Source organism: Coenobita brevimanus, chromosome 116, assembly GCF_032717465.1.
Source record: "Coenobita brevimanus isolate Jiangsu-jjx chromosome 116, ASM3271746v2, whole genome shotgun sequence".
Taxonomy (NCBI): domain Eukaryota; kingdom Metazoa; phylum Arthropoda; class Malacostraca; order Decapoda; family Coenobitidae; genus Coenobita; species Coenobita brevimanus.
Genome location: NC_137069.1, coordinates 4,068,789 through 4,085,724, shown reverse-complemented (window position 1 = coordinate 4,085,724; position 16,936 = coordinate 4,068,789). Strand labels below are relative to the sequence as shown.

The window sequence follows — 16,936 nt, the reverse complement described above, 5'->3', positions numbered from 1 at the left end:
GAGCTGACAGTTGGAACAGTGTTGATATAGACGTATTATTTTCAACTCAATGGTCCAAGAATATACTCGCGAAGTTTGACGCATATTTTTCGGGACACCGTGTAGAAATGCTGATTTTTTTCCAACCCTTTAAAAAAAAAAAAAAAAAAGATAGGCAGATTACTTTTTGACCATAGCAATATGATTTTTAAATATTTCTCTTTTCACCTCAGAAACTCTTAACCCATTTTTAACATATTTTTTTTCTGAATGTTTGTAGACCAGCAAACTTGAAAATCTTAATTCTTTATCTTCCCATGTTCGTGTGTTGACTTTGAGTATGTCTGGTAGGGATGAATTGCTGTCACCTGTTCGTTTAAGGTAATTGCTTCCCTAGTGGTTTACCTGCCCTCTTTATTCCTGTGGTGGCATATCTTCCTTTCAGTATATCTCATAGGGATACTTTTTATTGTCCCTCCTACTCCATCCCTCAAACCCCAACCCCCATCTCAAAGGCACACCCTCCCATCTCCCAGCCCCCTACCCCACCATTCTCCGGTTTCAGTTAAATCTCTCCCCTCCTCTAAATCTCCATCCCCCACTTTCATATAGGATTTTTGCTTTTCGTTAAATTCCTCCCCTTCTCCCCTAACCTCCACCTCTCACTCACTCATTCTCAGAGGGATAACTTTCGGTAATCCCCTCAGCTCCCCTCCCCTTCACTCATATTCTCATAGAAGTGATTTATCTTTTATTCGCTCCATAAACACCGCCACCTTTTTTAAATTGACAGGTTTGTGTGTTCGATTATTTTCTTGTGTGACAAATACTCCCAGTTTTTTGTTATTGTTTCAGAAGGATGATTACAGTATGCGAAAACCCATAAATAAACACTTAGAAACTTTCCATATTGCTTGTTACCCATTAAACCTTCACTCCGGGGATGTACTTGGTTGATTTAGCCTTGCCACCCCAGATTATTTTATTTACCATAGGGGACACCTGTTCTAGTGAAGAGGATAATGGAAGTTCGACTCGTTTCACGTAAAAAGAATCATATTATCTGTTCGTAGTAAGAAGGAAATACAAATACATCACCGTGCAGGAAGGGTTAAGGAAGACGGCAATATCATGGGTGTTTCTCTACAGCTTTACAAAATACAAAGACAATTATTACAACGGCTCGACAGGAGACAGACACACCACTATGGCAGAAACTGTCCAAAATCTACATGTCCCGCTTGACTTTTTAAAATCATGATGTTATTTAATGACTACCTTTGTGTGAAAAATTTAAAATCAACATTGGTCGAGTTCTCATCTGTCGTCGAGTTGCAGTTCCTGATGCTTTTATGGTTGAAAATGATACCCAACATGGATAATCCTGCAGGTCATTGGAAACTGTATCTCCGTAAAGGTTGAACATTGTACCCACGTTCATATGTTATTTGTTTTTACTCAGAGTTGTCAGTACTATAACCCCACTGAATGTCTCATATGTCCCGCCGGACACTTTGTATATAGCACAGAGTCTCCGAACACTTTTCACCTTTTGACAAGGAAGAAAAAGGAAAATAAATGTGTAGACTCTTCCCACGTCCCTAGTTCCTCCTGTTGAAAGATATCTAAGTTACGGCAGGGAACTACTCGTTAATATATGCAAGAATCTCACCCAAGGCATGACTGTGGTGAAATGTAGATAAAGTTAATGAAGTTTGGTGAAGCTCCTCTTTCCATGCAGTTGTCCGCTCGCTTTCATGTGGTGCTTTGTCTTCTCGAGCCGTCTTCAGGGATAAGTGTTTTTTTTTATATTTATTTTTTATACGGAAGATAATTGTTTGCTGATGGAGACTGTTGAGCTGTGAATATTCTCTCTCTCTCTCTCTCTCTCTCTCTCTCTTTTTAATTTATAGTAATTTTTTTATGTATATGTCATTTGCCTTAGCCCAGTCTAATTTATAAGCATATACGTGTAGAACTGTATATTTTTTTTTCTTCTTTCGCTTCCCCAGCCCCTTCCCTTCTCTCCCATCGTCATTCTCTTCCCCTTTTCCTCTCCATCATCATTTTCTTCCACTTTCCCTCCCACACTCCTCCTTATCCATCTCCAGTCTCTTCCTTCCTTCCATCTCTTTCCCATTTGCCCATTCCCTTCGTTCTTTCCCTCCCCCTCCCCGCCATCTTCATCCGCTTATTTCATTCCCTTCCCCTCTTTTTCCACTCTTTCTTTCCTGCTTACCACCAGCCCTCATCCTTGTCTCCCCTCCTCAGTCATCTTGCTTCATGTTTGCCGCCTGCCTATCTATAGTCAGGCATCTTAATCCTGGAGGGGGTGGCCACAATCAAACCGTCTCCAAATCACCCATATTTACAACATCTGGCAGCTATTTAGGGTAACACGAATTCTGTAATCTAAATTATACATCTCTATAAATATAATAGAACTGTTTGTCTCTCTTTAAGGTTATTGTTTTAAAATTGTAACCCCTTCAATCTGAGAAGCCCCCTAAACTGAATGATACTTCTGTTAGTGGCAAGAAAATAATAATAAAAAAAACAAAAAATCATGGTGGCGAATAGGGTAAATGAACACCATTGATGTATCTATAAAATAAAGTCTGACCATGAGGGAATTAGCAAGTCATCATAAACACACACACACACACACACACACACACACACACACACACACACACAAATGGCTTCTTTTTTCGCTTCTTGGTTCTTTCAGACAATTTTACTAAACTTGGAGCTTTGTACTAAAAAAAACTGAAGGTGCCGTATAGACAGCATGATAACCTACACTGCAAATTTTTATAACCATGAGAAAACGTTGAAATGACCCCTTAGATTTACAACAGACTCTTTGATATTATAAACAGAAAGGTTTATTGTACTGATTCGTATGTATAGGCCAGTATTTGCTGATGGGATAATGTGCACCTAATTTCAACTCGAATCATTTCATCTTGGCATCAAATCACTGCCTATTTTTTCTTTCCACAGTTGCCTCTGATTAGTTACACTCAAGATCTTTCTTAACTCCACTAGGGACGTTATATTCAACTTGGTTTGCTTGCTAATGCTTGTCAGTCAGCTGGCAACATTATAGCAAAATTATTTAAATGGAACGCCCGCAAAATGGTATAATGATTAAGTCGAGGATCAGGGTCAAGATTATGAAAATGAAAAACTATTATGAAATGGCACCAGAAAAAAAAAATGAGGACCATCGGCGGAATAATTGGTTTTGCGTGAAAAAGGTCATCTGTCAAGGGCAAGGTCGCAAAAACATGACCATCGCCTCATTATACATCCATCACAAATGAAACATAAACAGAGGTGGGACAGAGAGCATTGGGTTCCGTATAACAGCCCTTTCATATTGTATTCTAGGCTCGATTATGGCCATGAACTTTGTCAGGAGGTTAAAGTTACAATTTACCTTGCGTGGCAGTAGGCTTTTTGAGACCTTAGCTTCTTCCTTGTCTGCGTACTTACTCTCTCTCTCTCTCTCTCTCTCACACACACACACACACACACACACACACACACACACACACACACACACACACACACACACACACACACACACACACACACACACACACACACACACACACACACACACACACACACACACACACACACACACACACACACACACACACACACACACACACACACACACACACACACACACACACACACACACACACACACACACACACACACACACACACACACACACACACACACACACACACACACACACACACACACACACACACACACACACACACACACACACACACACACACACACACACACACACACACACACACACACACACACACACACACACACACACACACACACACACACACACACACACACACACACACACACACACACACACACACACACACACACACACACACACACACACACACACACACACACACACACACACACACACACACACACACACACACACACACACACACACACACACACACACACACACACACACACACACACACACACACACACACACACACACACACACACACACACACACACACACACACACAATTCCCCTCAGAGCAGCTGTTAAAGTGTCATCACTTCTGGAAGTGTTGAAGTGAAAGCAGGAGCATTTAGCACCTTATAACAAAAAAATATTAGTAAGTAAAACGAATCACAGTCCAAGCAGTTAGGAGCTTTCCATTCCAAGTTCAACCATCATGCATTTGCTCTGGTTAACCCTGGAAAATATCCCTCTAGTCTTTTATCTCAGTAGATGGCCGCGTGTAGTCAGATTAAATGGTAAATCTAACTAGTATACAAGGAGACTAATTTTCAAGACTATGGCTCACTGAATTTCATGCATCTACGATTATCTATTCGAGGTGTGGTGCGTGGCCGGGGTTGTCTGAGGGAAACAAGGGAATTAATCGAGTTATCATTCAGTCATGTTCAGAGGACGAGGCTTCACTGTCAAGATAAGTCAGATTCGAGACCGTGAACATTTTTTTTTCCTTCAGTGAACCAGACACGCTTGGTTGTTTTCTCTTAGTGTCTGTCAAGAATCATAAACACTAAGTAGATAAAAAGCACATGAAGTAAAAACGTTGTGTAAAACTATAAAATTATTTGCTTTTTTCAAATCGGTCTTTTGGAAATTATTTTTGGCTGACTCGTCGTAACTTTTTTAGTCTTGGCAAGAGCTTCAAAACCACGTAGAAAAAGAAGAAAAAGTAATGACAGTATGGTAACAGTAAAAAGTCCATTATTATATTTTATCATGTTTGTGGATAGGTTAATTATATCCGTTTATTTCTACATATAGTTTTCATAGTAATATTTTGCCCTAATTTACCCACGCAGATACTTAGGAGAGTTTCACGGCTGCAGTCTGTAATTCCTTTCGACTGTCTTGACGGATCAAAACCTAATGCTTTGTTCAGTTAAAGAAATTGGTTACCTGAAGTGGAATCTTATTAAAAGAGTTTGAAACAATGAATGTGTCAGGAATTTAGTGTCAGTGATTTGTGCATTCATTTTTTCATCCACCTTTATATTCGGTCACTTCTAGTATTTTATGTGATATTGCGAATCTTGCATCTTTCTCCTCAAGTATTAAAGGATTCTAGGTTTTCGTTCAGGGCGTTTTCTTAAGGAAGAGTGATTCTGTTGATTATATTCCTTAAAGTCTTCGATCCGTTATTGTCCTCTTTAGTTTTTTCTCACATACTGGCAGTTTCATTTACCTCATTACACATTTACAATAAACCAAATAAGTTTGATATCACCTTCTTTAACGCCGTCACTACCTTAATCCTTATCCAGATTTAAAGTATCGTCTGGAGGCAGGAGGAACAAACGTGAATATTATATCAGTAAAGTCTTTTTAAAATAGTAGGTTTTTTCAGTAACCCGACAGTGATTATCAGACTGCAGAGAAAACCTGTAATTCTTGGTTTTTCTCAAGTGTAATATGCCTCTTGCCTCCAGTGCTTAATTATCCCCAGATTCCATACGAGTAGATTACAGTCCCCCATATATTAACCGCGAGTTCAGATTTTCCGTATATAATAGACTACAGTTTGAGTTATATATAGCAGACTACAGTTTCGATTTCCACCATATAACAGCCTACAAAATTTCTAAATCTTCCTTCACGTCACAGGCTACAATTTCTGATGTTCCTTCATATAGGCTAACAGGCTACAGTTTCTGATTTTTCCTTATAGGCTACTTTTTTTCTTTCCGTTCAAATTATAACAAGATACAGTGCATATATTTCCTTTGTCGATAATAGACTGCAGTTGCTGTTTTTCTTGTAATACATATTTTTCTTTGGCATAAGAGGATACAAATTCTGGTTTTCCATCGTCTTATACTCTTGCTCATGTAAGTTTTATTTATTTTTTAGCTGCAGATAACTGGCCACAGTTCTTGTGTTTCCTTCTTATACAAACCTGCAGTTCCTGATTTTCTTCAAATAAAATGCAATAAACTCTCATTATTGTAGCATAGACTAAGACTAAAATTTTTGTTGCCCTGCGCACAGTAGGCTGTCATTTAGGGTTCTTTCATAATAGGCCACATTATCTATTTTCCTTCATATAGTAGGCCACGATTTTTGGTTTCCCTTTCATGCAACAAGTGTGTTTTTCATGATTCATGCGTACCGTTATGAAGTAATGTAATCTAATTCCTCTAATACCCAGTTCTTCCTCGTATAACAGCTTCCGATTCTTTTATTACCTGTTTTTCCCTTCCAGAATCCTTGATTCTAAAGATATAATTCCTAACTTACCTCATTATCCTTCATAAAGCTTAAATATTTCTTTTTTTGGATCATAATTTTATATTTATATACATTAATATCTGCAATTTACCCCGTCAGTCTGCAAACATGATATATATTTCATTCTTGCTATCACTGCTAATCGTATTCCACTTTGGAAATTATTTTTTATTAATTAATTTATTTATTATATATATATATTTTTTTGAAGTAGACGGGGTTAGCTGTAGCCCTCAGTAAACCATGCAGTTCGAGAGGGCTTATTCCAAGTTGAGTAATATTGTCTGGTAACAGCAAGAATGAACTATTCGTTAAGAGGAGGTTATGAGATATCCTTCATAAAAAAAAAAAAAAAAACCTGTTTCCCTTCATCGTAAATATACATGTTTGCAATAATTAACTAAAAAAATGTAAAATCTTTGCATATAGGAACAGATTTAAACACAATGAAGCTCGTAAATATAAAAAATGAGAATGTTAATTGCTGGAATCTCATATCCGGTCTGAATTCCTGTCGCTGATTAAGTTAACCCTTATTTATTATTTATACAGATTTACATGTTTACAGTGTCTTTAAATAGTAAGCGGATTATGTTTGTTGAAGGTAATTCTGTGTGTGTGTGTGTGTGTGTGTGTGTGTGTGTGTGTGTGTGTGTCTGTGTGTGTGTGTGTGTGTTCGTTTCGTTTTTGAAGGCTCCAACATGCTTGCATGCGTCGGCCTTGGTCACCTAATGGCGGCGCTCCATGCTGCACGGTCTATGGCAGCCTCCCTGTTCAGTCCCTTAACCCTGAGGTCACACTTAATGACCTCGTCCCACGTCTTTCTCGGTCTACCCCTCGCAACCCCACCCCCAATATTAACACTTCTCACCTTCTGCACCCAATTATCATCCCTCATCCTCTCCATATGCCCAAACCATCTCAATCTACCTCTCCTCATCACAACACCAATACACTCCAGTCCCATCCTACCTCTCAACTCTTCCATCGTAAACCCAGCCTCCCAAGGCCTTGCACGCAGGAACGCACTGCACATCCACCTCATTATTGTCATTTCTGTACGTTTGAGCCTGTGAATATCCTCTTCCTTTACTGCCCAGGTCTCACTGCCATACAGCATCACACTCCTAACATATGCTGCATACAAAGACCCCTTAGCACGTAGGGAGAGTCCTCTCATTGTCAGGAGAGGCAACAGCTCCCTGAACTTCTTCCAACCACTTCTCATCCAGCCCCACCTCCAGCACACAACAAGTCTCCCAAATAAATCTCTTACAAACACTCAAGAGACTCATCAGCAAGTTCAATCCTGTCACGCCTGACAATCGCTGCCTGCTCTCCCCGACACGCCGCACACATAAAATCAGCATTATCTCGCAATCTACCTCAAACACTGCACAAGATGGAATTACTTCCCACGCCCTTGTGGCAAACTGCACATGGCCATTCTCCCTCACCTTTGACAGTACCGCCACCAATCCTAGATATCATCACTTTTGTTTTATCTGCATTTACCCTTAAGCCCTTGTGCCCCATACCATCTCTCCACTTCCTAAATCTCTCCTCCGCCTCCGTTTCATTCTCTGCAATCAACACCAAATCATCGGCATACAACATCTCCCACGGGAGTTCGTTTCTGAAGTCACGTGAGAGGGCTTCAGGTACCATGATAAACAACATGGGACTCAAAACTGACCCCTGATGCACACCAACATTCACGGAAAACTCCTCACTCAGATCTCCATTCACTCTTACCTGGGTGCGAGTACCCTCATACATGGCCATATACGTTTGCGTCATGACTACGTCAGTAATAGGACTTACATAATTGAGTAATAATGAACTAGGGGAGTACTAAGTTTGAAACAGATGTCAAGTAAACAGTAATGATTTTTTTCGGCATTGGAATGAAAAATTATACAGACGACAACTGATTTTTTATTCAAGTAAATGAATTTAATTTATTGTGAAACTTAAGTGAGGAATACACTGAGCAGTAGATTATAATGAAGTAAATGATTGGTTCTTAACGTAACAGGGCTATTTGTTTAAAGTTTTTCATGTCATGCATATAATCTCTAGTTATTTAATATTGGTCATATAGTCAGGGATACATTGGACAAATTTTCAAAAACATCTGACTCTTTTTTGCAATTCTCTAACTAGTCATGTACTTTTTAAATTTAGGATTGTAGCAATTTTTATTCATTATTTTTGTTTTCCTCTGTTCTTTAGCTGCTTCAGTGACATGAGGTATTTTTATTTTAGTCTCGCTACCTCCAGACAAATCTGTTCTTAGGTATTTTGTAGTGAAAGGGTTAATGAAATATCTAGCCCCTTCAGTAAAAAATAAATAAATAAATAAATAAATCTTCCTAGGCCAAATAAAATCGTCTGTAATTAGCAAACGTGTAGTAAAAAGCGTCTTTGGTCTGAATAGGAAAAATTTCTTTGAACTGATTTTTTTGCGATTTTTTTTTTTCTTTGCCAGTTTTTTTTATTTGGCCACTATTCCAGGCACCATGGAAGACGTTGTAACACCTCTTTCTAAGCGATTTACTTTCCGCTTTACACCTTTAAATTTCCTGTGTTTTATATCGCAGCAGTGTCTACATAATTTATATCAACACCTCACAAAAGAAGTTATTGGGAGTAATGTTCAGGAAAAAAAAAATCGCCAAGAAACATTTATTACGAAATCTCTATAGCCATTTAGAATACGATTTTTCCGCCTTCATATCCCTTCTGCTTCCACATGGTTGTTCCACCTGCCTTGTCACTCCACCACTTACTTCCACCATCACCGTCCTCCTCCTCCTCCTCCTCGTTCCAGCTCAATCCAGTCCAATTTTCACTCCACCATGTCCTCCGCCAGTCCCTTTCACCTCTTCAGTTTCCTCCGCCTCTTCATCTCCTTCTCTCCATCTTCAAAACCTCCACGCTCTGCACTCCGCACCTCCTCCACCTCCTCCACTCTCCAGCACTTTACCTCCTCCATCACTTCCTCTCGTACGTCTATTGCACTCCTATTTTCACTTTATCTGCGTCTAGTAAGGAATATTCATAGGCACAGGACTCATTATAGTTTCTAATTTATTACACTAACTTTATTTCATTTTAAAACAACTTTCTTTTCGTTTATTGGCGGCCTAATCAACTCCTCCAGTCCAATTACGTGTTTGTTTTTCTTTTTCTCCTGCAATTTACGGACGATTGTACTCAGCCTAAGAGAGAGAGAGAGACTTTTTGAACACTAGGGCACTAACACTTCTTCCTAAGCGATTTACTTTGATGATTCCCCCATACTATCTTCTGTCATTTAAATCACACCAGTCCAACTATACTCGGCATAGCACAAAATAATATCAACCAGCCGTATCCAATTACAAATCGCTAAGGAAGAGGTGTTAGGGAGCGTCCTTAACCAACGTAAATACAAACCTTGGAGTGAGATGTAACGTAGTAGTCATCATTATCTTGCTCTTGTACTCTGAATAAATTTGTCTGGAAGAAAGAAAGAAAAAAATATTGCTTTTCCGGGTTGATGGATTTAAGGCTCACCCATCCCCTTACCTGATGCAGCATTTTAGTTGTCCTTGAAATAATTGCGTGTGTGTGTGTGTGTTCCATGACCCCATGTGTGATTTACTTCCAATCACCTTTCCCCAAACCATACCTGCATAAAACCTTTTTATAGCTGGGAGGATAGATAGATAGGTAGATAGATAGATGGATGAATGGAGAATTACTGTAGATAGATAGATGGATAGATGGAGAATTACTGGAGATAGATAGAAGTAGCACAATTGATGAGAATGAAAGGCTTAGTATCGTGAGAGTGTATTGTTGTCATGTCCCTTCACTGCCAGGTACATAAAACTGATTGGCTATAACAAAATAAATATGATAAATAGATAATGTCCAGGTACTGAAGGAGTTGTAAGGAGGCCAGAAGTGTCTTGTAAGTAAATTTGCCTGGTGTTATCAAAAGAAAAAAGTAAGAAAAAAAAGAAAAAGAAAAAACGATGCCCTTGGTACTGAAGTTAAAAATATTCCTGGCTGGTTTAAGATGGATGGAAGGATTAGCCTGTGTGAGTTTTATTTAATGTTATATTTATGTATTCTGTTTGAGCTTTCTTTTATAAATAGGATGTAGCTGACGTCATCCCCCTGTTATTTACACTTATTCTTGCTACCCCAAAGTAATTCTATGTCTATTATAATTTTTAGACTTTTTTTCGAACGAGAGGGGTCAGAGGTGCCCGTCTTTACTCCTTTACCTTCTAGAGATTCATAAATAAGATAAAATAAGACCTGGAGGAAGCAAGAATAAAATATACGATAGTCATCCTCTCGTGCGCTTAACAATAATCAATAAAAAGTTTAGTTTGTGAGTAATATAAATAATACCCACACACCGTTGTTAATAAATAAAATGGTCGGGTGCGGCTTTTGTAAATTTATTATTATTATTATTATTATTATTATTATTATTATTATTATTATTATTACTTATATTATTATTATTACTTATATTATTATTATTATTATTATTATTATTATTATGATTATGATTATTATTATTTGTTTTTTGTTATTTTGTATTTAGATGCTTTGTGAGTATTCCTCTTACTCTCACTCACTTTTTTCTGTCCCATATTTCTCCTCTTTTCCCCTGAGAGAGAGAGAGAGAGAGAGAGAGAGAGAGAGAGAGAGAGCTCTATCTGGTATTGACTTTAAGCCTCTCTCTTTCTCTCTCTCTCTCTCTCTCTTTCTCTTCTCTCTTTTCCCCACTTCTCTTCTCTCCTTCGCTCTCTTCTCCTGTCATCTCCTCTCCCATCCGTTCCTCTCTCTCTCTCTCTCTCTCTCTCCCCCATAATCTTTGGTTCTGTTACTAAGTTGCCTAATTTTCTTTCATTCAGTCCATCCTACCAACTCACCCATTCATCATATCGTATTCTCTCTCTCTCTCTCTCTCTCTCTCTCTCTCTCTCTCTCTCACACACACACACACACACACACACACACACACACACACACACACACACACACACACAATCTTAATTTGTTTCGTACACTTTCTCAATAATTTTCGGTCACTCACTCTCACTTCACCTCACATTCTCGTCGACTCACCCCTTCAGCGTAGTTTGTACCCTGCTGTCTCTCTCTCTCTCTCTCTCTCTCTCTCTCTCTCATTGATTTTTCTCTTTTTTTCCGGTACTTCTGATATCCCGTTCTCCTTCAGTTCAACCTTCTCTCTCTCTCTCTCTCTCTCTCTCTCTCTCTCTTTCTCTCTCTCTTTCTCTCTCTCTCTCTCTCTCTCTCTCTCTCTCTCTCTCTGAGTAAAAATAAACGGAAAAAAAGGAAAAAAGTAGTGAACATGTACGAATCGCAATGAAAAATACACACACACACACACACACACACACACACACACACACACACACACACACACACACACACACACACACACACACACACACACGGTCCAGCATGGTATGTTGAAAATTATTTTTAAATTAATTCCTATTGCTCCCCCCCCTCCCCATTCCCCTCCCCGTTCCTCCCCTTTCCGTCCTATCTCCCCCGTTTCCCCCTCCCTCTTCTCCCTTCCCATGGCTTCCTCCCTCCTTCCCACCCCTCCCTCTGTCACACTTCCCTCCCTTTTGCATCTTCCATCCTATCACCTCCCTTTCCTAGCATCTTTTTCCTCCCTTCCTTTCCTTTCATTTTCTTTCCCCATCCCTCTCTCACCTTCCGCTCCAGTCCCTACCCTTCCCCTCCCCTCCTCTTTCTTCAACATACCTCCCTTCACTTCATCCCTTACCTCTCTTCCTCTTCATTTCTCTTCACCCTCCCGTGTCCCTTTTTCTCTCCTCCCCCCTCCCTCTCTTGCATTTCCCTCCTTTTCATCTTTTCCCCTCCCTGTGGCTTCCTTCCCCATCACAATTCCGTTTCCTCCAGCATCTAGTCCCCCCATTCTCATCTTCCCCTCCCCTTCTTCTCCTTCATCCCTCCCTCACCCTCACGCGTTCATCAGTCATTACCAGATTATATCCTCACTACTTTTAACTCTCCTATTCTTTCCTGGCATTCCTCATCCTAACTTCCACTTTCTCACTCTAACCTACTTTCCCTCAATCTTATCTTCCTTGTCTCACTCCGACCTCCTCTTCTTCAGTCTAACCTAATTTAACCTTCTCCCCCATACCTTGACCTACCTCACCTGTCTCACGTTGACCTCATCCACTCTACGTCACCCTCATCTACCTCATACACATCTTCCCTGTCCAACATTCGTCTTTACTACATCACTATAACTTACGCTGCCTCACCTCTGCTTAATCTTGCCTACCCTACCTGTCTCACCTGAACCTACCCTACCTCACCTTTACCTGCCTCGCCAAAGCTGCTGTCATTAACCTATTGCAGCTCACCATTACCTAAACTAACTTCATTTTGTCTAAACTAACCTGATCTAACTAATCATTTTTATATCCCGTCTCACTGTCTTTAACATCCGTTAGACCAACCTTACCTAACCTAGCCTAACCTAACCTAACCCAACCCAACCTATCCCAACCCAACCTAACCTAGCATAACCTAACCTAACATATCCTGCAATATTTCACCATACTCTAATCTCCCCCACTCCAACCTAACCTAACCAACCCTAACCTAACCTAAATTACTACCTAAGCATGATCATAGTGCCTGGCTGTCTTACGATCGATCTTACGGAAAAAAAAAAATTTGGAATGCAGCATGGCGTGGTTATCTCATCGTTAAAAGTATATTTCTGTGTGTTGGTGGCCCTTGTAAATCGTCTGGAACCCCCCCAACCCTCCACCCCCTCAGTGGCTATGTGTGTGTGTGTGTGTGTTCCTGGGCCATGGGAGGGCGGATAGGGCTGTGCATGTGGTGTTCTTTGCCTGGGTGGTTTCTGTTATTGTGCTGTGGTGTTCCTCAAGCTCACTGTATTCTGTGTGTTCCAGTGAGTGGCTGATGTGGAATATTATCAGTCAGGATTGTTTCATTATTAGTACAGTTTTAAAATTCTCTGGTCAAGGACCTAAAGTGTTCTGGTGTCTTGATTTTTGTTGAATACTTGAAATAACAGGCTAATGTAGTTCAGTGGGATTGCTTATACTTTGGAGAGTTACTCAAAGCATTACTACGGTTTTAGGAATCCCTACTCAAGAACGTGAACTATTTTAAGGCCTTGATTTTATGTGGATATACTGACGAAAACATTTTCAAAGATGAGGCCACACTTGCATATGCACAGGGAAAGGGAAAAATTTTTGCACACAACTCCCAATTCCTATTTTAAACTGAAATAAGCTTAAAAATAACACGTAGACTACACATTCTCGAATTATACTTGCACTGGAAATTTTTCTCTTGTACACTTTTAAAAACGATGCCATTAATCTTTGGCAGCACACTCCTGTCTCACAATATTCCACACTGCATATTTGTATTTGTATCTTTGTGTTTTATATGTACGTGACCAAAGCTTTTCTCTTTCTGAATAACTGTTAGCATATGACAGGTAAATTTCCCGACCAGTCTTCTGCTCATAAAAAAATAATAATTGAAGTACTAAAATGAACGTGCATCATTTATTAAAACATTCCAGTTGACCATAATGAAGGAACTAAGACTATGAACAAAAACAGCCATTATCTTTATTTGTAAAGATGTACTGTAAAAATGAAATGTAATATCCATCCATATTTGACTGTCAGTAGAATGAAACTAAAACTAAAAAGAGACAACTATTACCTTCGTTTGTACGGATGTTAAAGCTTCCATTTGATACTAATAATAATGGAACTATCAGTATGAACTAAGTGAAATTACCATTATTATCTGCATGGATTTCTATGATCAAAATATCGCCTTCCATTTCATTATCATAAGAATGGAACTAAATAGGAATACAAGTCCTAGCGTCCATCCATGAGTGCCTGAAGAAAAGAATAAAAGCTGGAAATTACCACTACATAGTTCAGAATTTATATCTGCACGATTTATTTAGAAATTTAAGTCTTATGAGTTTCTCTAGAAGGAAACCGGAAATCTGAACCTATAATTAACAGTATTTATGTGTGAACGATATCTAGAAACTTAACATATATCTTGGATGCGACTTAAGCTACACAGGGAGCTAAATCGTTCCCCATGAGTGCCTTAAAAATCTCACTATAAATATGTGATAAATTTTCCCTTTATTGACAGTCCCCTCAGTATAACCAACTTCCCAAAGTGGGGCCATAAAATAAGCCCTTCTTCAATACCCTCTTGTTGGATCCCTCACTTTAACTCTTTGGCTGCACTACACAAACTTTCCTGTGCTTTCTAACTCATCTTGAGAGATTGAATTTGGTAATATCTTAAAAGCCGAAAGGTTTAGAATTGTGCACATTTTCTTTTAGCGGCAAATTACGATTTTTGTATCTTGTTCAGACTAATGCCAGATGGTTTCATTTAGGTTTGACACACACATCTTGCCTAAGAGTTACAGACTTTGTATAACCTTTGGCAGTGAATTATCAACTCTGCAGTTAATTCGAACTAACGCCAATCCATATTATTTAGTTGGCAAGCTCCCCACAGCCAAAGAGTTAAAGTATACAGAAGGACCCTTTGAGACCTGTGTCTGAAGTGTCTGAATGTTCCCCGAGAATGAATAACGTTTTAAGAACTCGGCTAAACCTTGACAATCCTGGCTCCTTAAATCAGGCATAAAATTGAGATCCCTATTTCATAATCCTTAAAATTCTGATTGTCACGAACCCCAAACCTCTAAGAATTCAGAAATAAACGTAAACGTTTAGCATTTCTTTAAAGACCACCAATAAACTTTAACACTCCTTTGAAATATGAGGATAAATCTTAACTCCTTTAGTGATTCAGTATTAACCTTAACGTTCCTTTCAAGAGGTGGTATTAAAACCCTGAAGCCCCTTTAAAAACTGAGTATTTAGAATAAACCTTAAATCTTTGATGTATTCAGCATAAGACCAAACCTCCCGTGTGAACAGAAATGTATCCTAAGGCTCCTTTCAGAACTGAAAGCTTACTTTAAAATTCTGCATAGAACTGAAAATAAACCTTATCACTGCCTTGGGAACTCCAGATGAACCTAAAAGTTCCATAAAGCCCTCCAGATTAATCTTAAAGTTCCCTGAATCCTTCAAATGAATGGCAAAGCTTCACTAAAGACTCCAAAGAAATTTTGAGAGCCACCAGGCCATCTGTGTCTTGTGGAAGCCATCTTTCCCCCGCCATCTCTCACTCTCACGCACCCCTTTCTCTCCTCTCGCCCCTTCATACCTGTAGAGTGTGACCGCAAGATCGTGAGCAGCGAGAATGGTTTGGGTGAGGGAACGTTTGAGGCACCGGAGCTCGACAACCCAGAAGGCCACAGTCGCCAGTGCTTATACACCTTTGTGGCCGGCCACGGGGAGAGGGTTCAGATCACCTTCAGCAGGTTCAGCCTGAGGGGTACCCCGCCAGAGTAAGTGTTACAAGCTTTTTATTCACTGTTTTATTTTAGACATCCTTTCCCATCTCTATTTTCTTCAGATTTAATGTAAGTATTCCAAGATTACTGTTGTGTTAGTTTGTATGAGTTTATCCCTGCCTTTCTGCTGTTGTAAACTGTTATTTTTTATCTGACATTCTTGGGATCATCTCATGATTACTTCGCTATTGCTTAATTAATGTGTAGGCAAATGGTCACAAATTACAGAAAGCTGAATTGTGCGAAGTAGCCGACAGGAAGTGCAGCACCTTGTGAGTGGCCAGCATGCATGGTTACATATAAGCGTGTGGCGGTAACAAAAGTTTGCTAAAGTAAAATGAAGTAACGCTGGTGTATCTGATCCCAAGACCTACCCATTAAAGTTTCCTTTCCTTACTATTTAAACTTTCTTTTTTTGTTCGCTTTACTTAAGCTTCCTATAACAGTTCATGTATAGAATCATTGTTCCAAACTTATTCTTCGTGAATAGACGTTTCATTTATTTCATTTCATTTTTTCTTTTTACATTTGAGTTACAGGTTCTTCATTTTTCCTCGTTGTTTTCAGTTAATTATGTTTCCGTTTTAGTTACTTTTCCTTATCCTTCTCCCTGTTCCAAGCTTACTCCCTGAGTAGGAGTAGGAGTAAGTGGTTCGATCATACTATCATGTTTTTAAGTTATACCTTCCTCATCACTTTTCTTTTAGCCTGGTAATATTTTAAAAATATTTTGATACTATTATATGTTTTTTCCATTTCTTCTTTTTATGCATAAAACAAAGAACCAAGGGCTGAAAGCCTGCATAAAAATTGCCATTTCAAGGAATAAATAAGTGATCTAAAGGCAACATCCTTTTATTTCTAGATGTTTGGACAGTTTGCGAGTTAAAGACTAGAGACAGAGGGGAAATACAGATTAAGGTAGTGATTTCTAGAGCTGTCTAGCTGTGTACATCAAGGTCCCAGAGCTGACTAGTTGAATACATGAAGGTCTGAGAGTATCGATTAACTTCATTAGGCAGAGAAGGGGTGAGGATGCCTTGCTAGATGGGTGTAGTGCGCCCACCATAAAAGGATAGGTATGCAAGCAGAAACTTCAGAACAGC

At 39.2% G+C, this 16,936-nt stretch overlaps 1 protein-coding gene across 1 annotated transcript in view; it reads left to right on the top strand.

Moving 5' to 3' along the window:
• The window catches only part of LOC145418813 (tolloid-like protein 1), a 148,331-nt gene that overhangs the window by 59,327 nt on the left and 72,068 nt on the right, over positions 1–16,936 (top strand). The window contains exon 3 of the mRNA XM_080287145.1: positions 15,647–15,824. The gene's annotated coding sequence lies outside the window, so the exon portion shown is untranslated. The remainder of the gene's footprint in view (positions 1–15,646; positions 15,825–16,936) is intronic.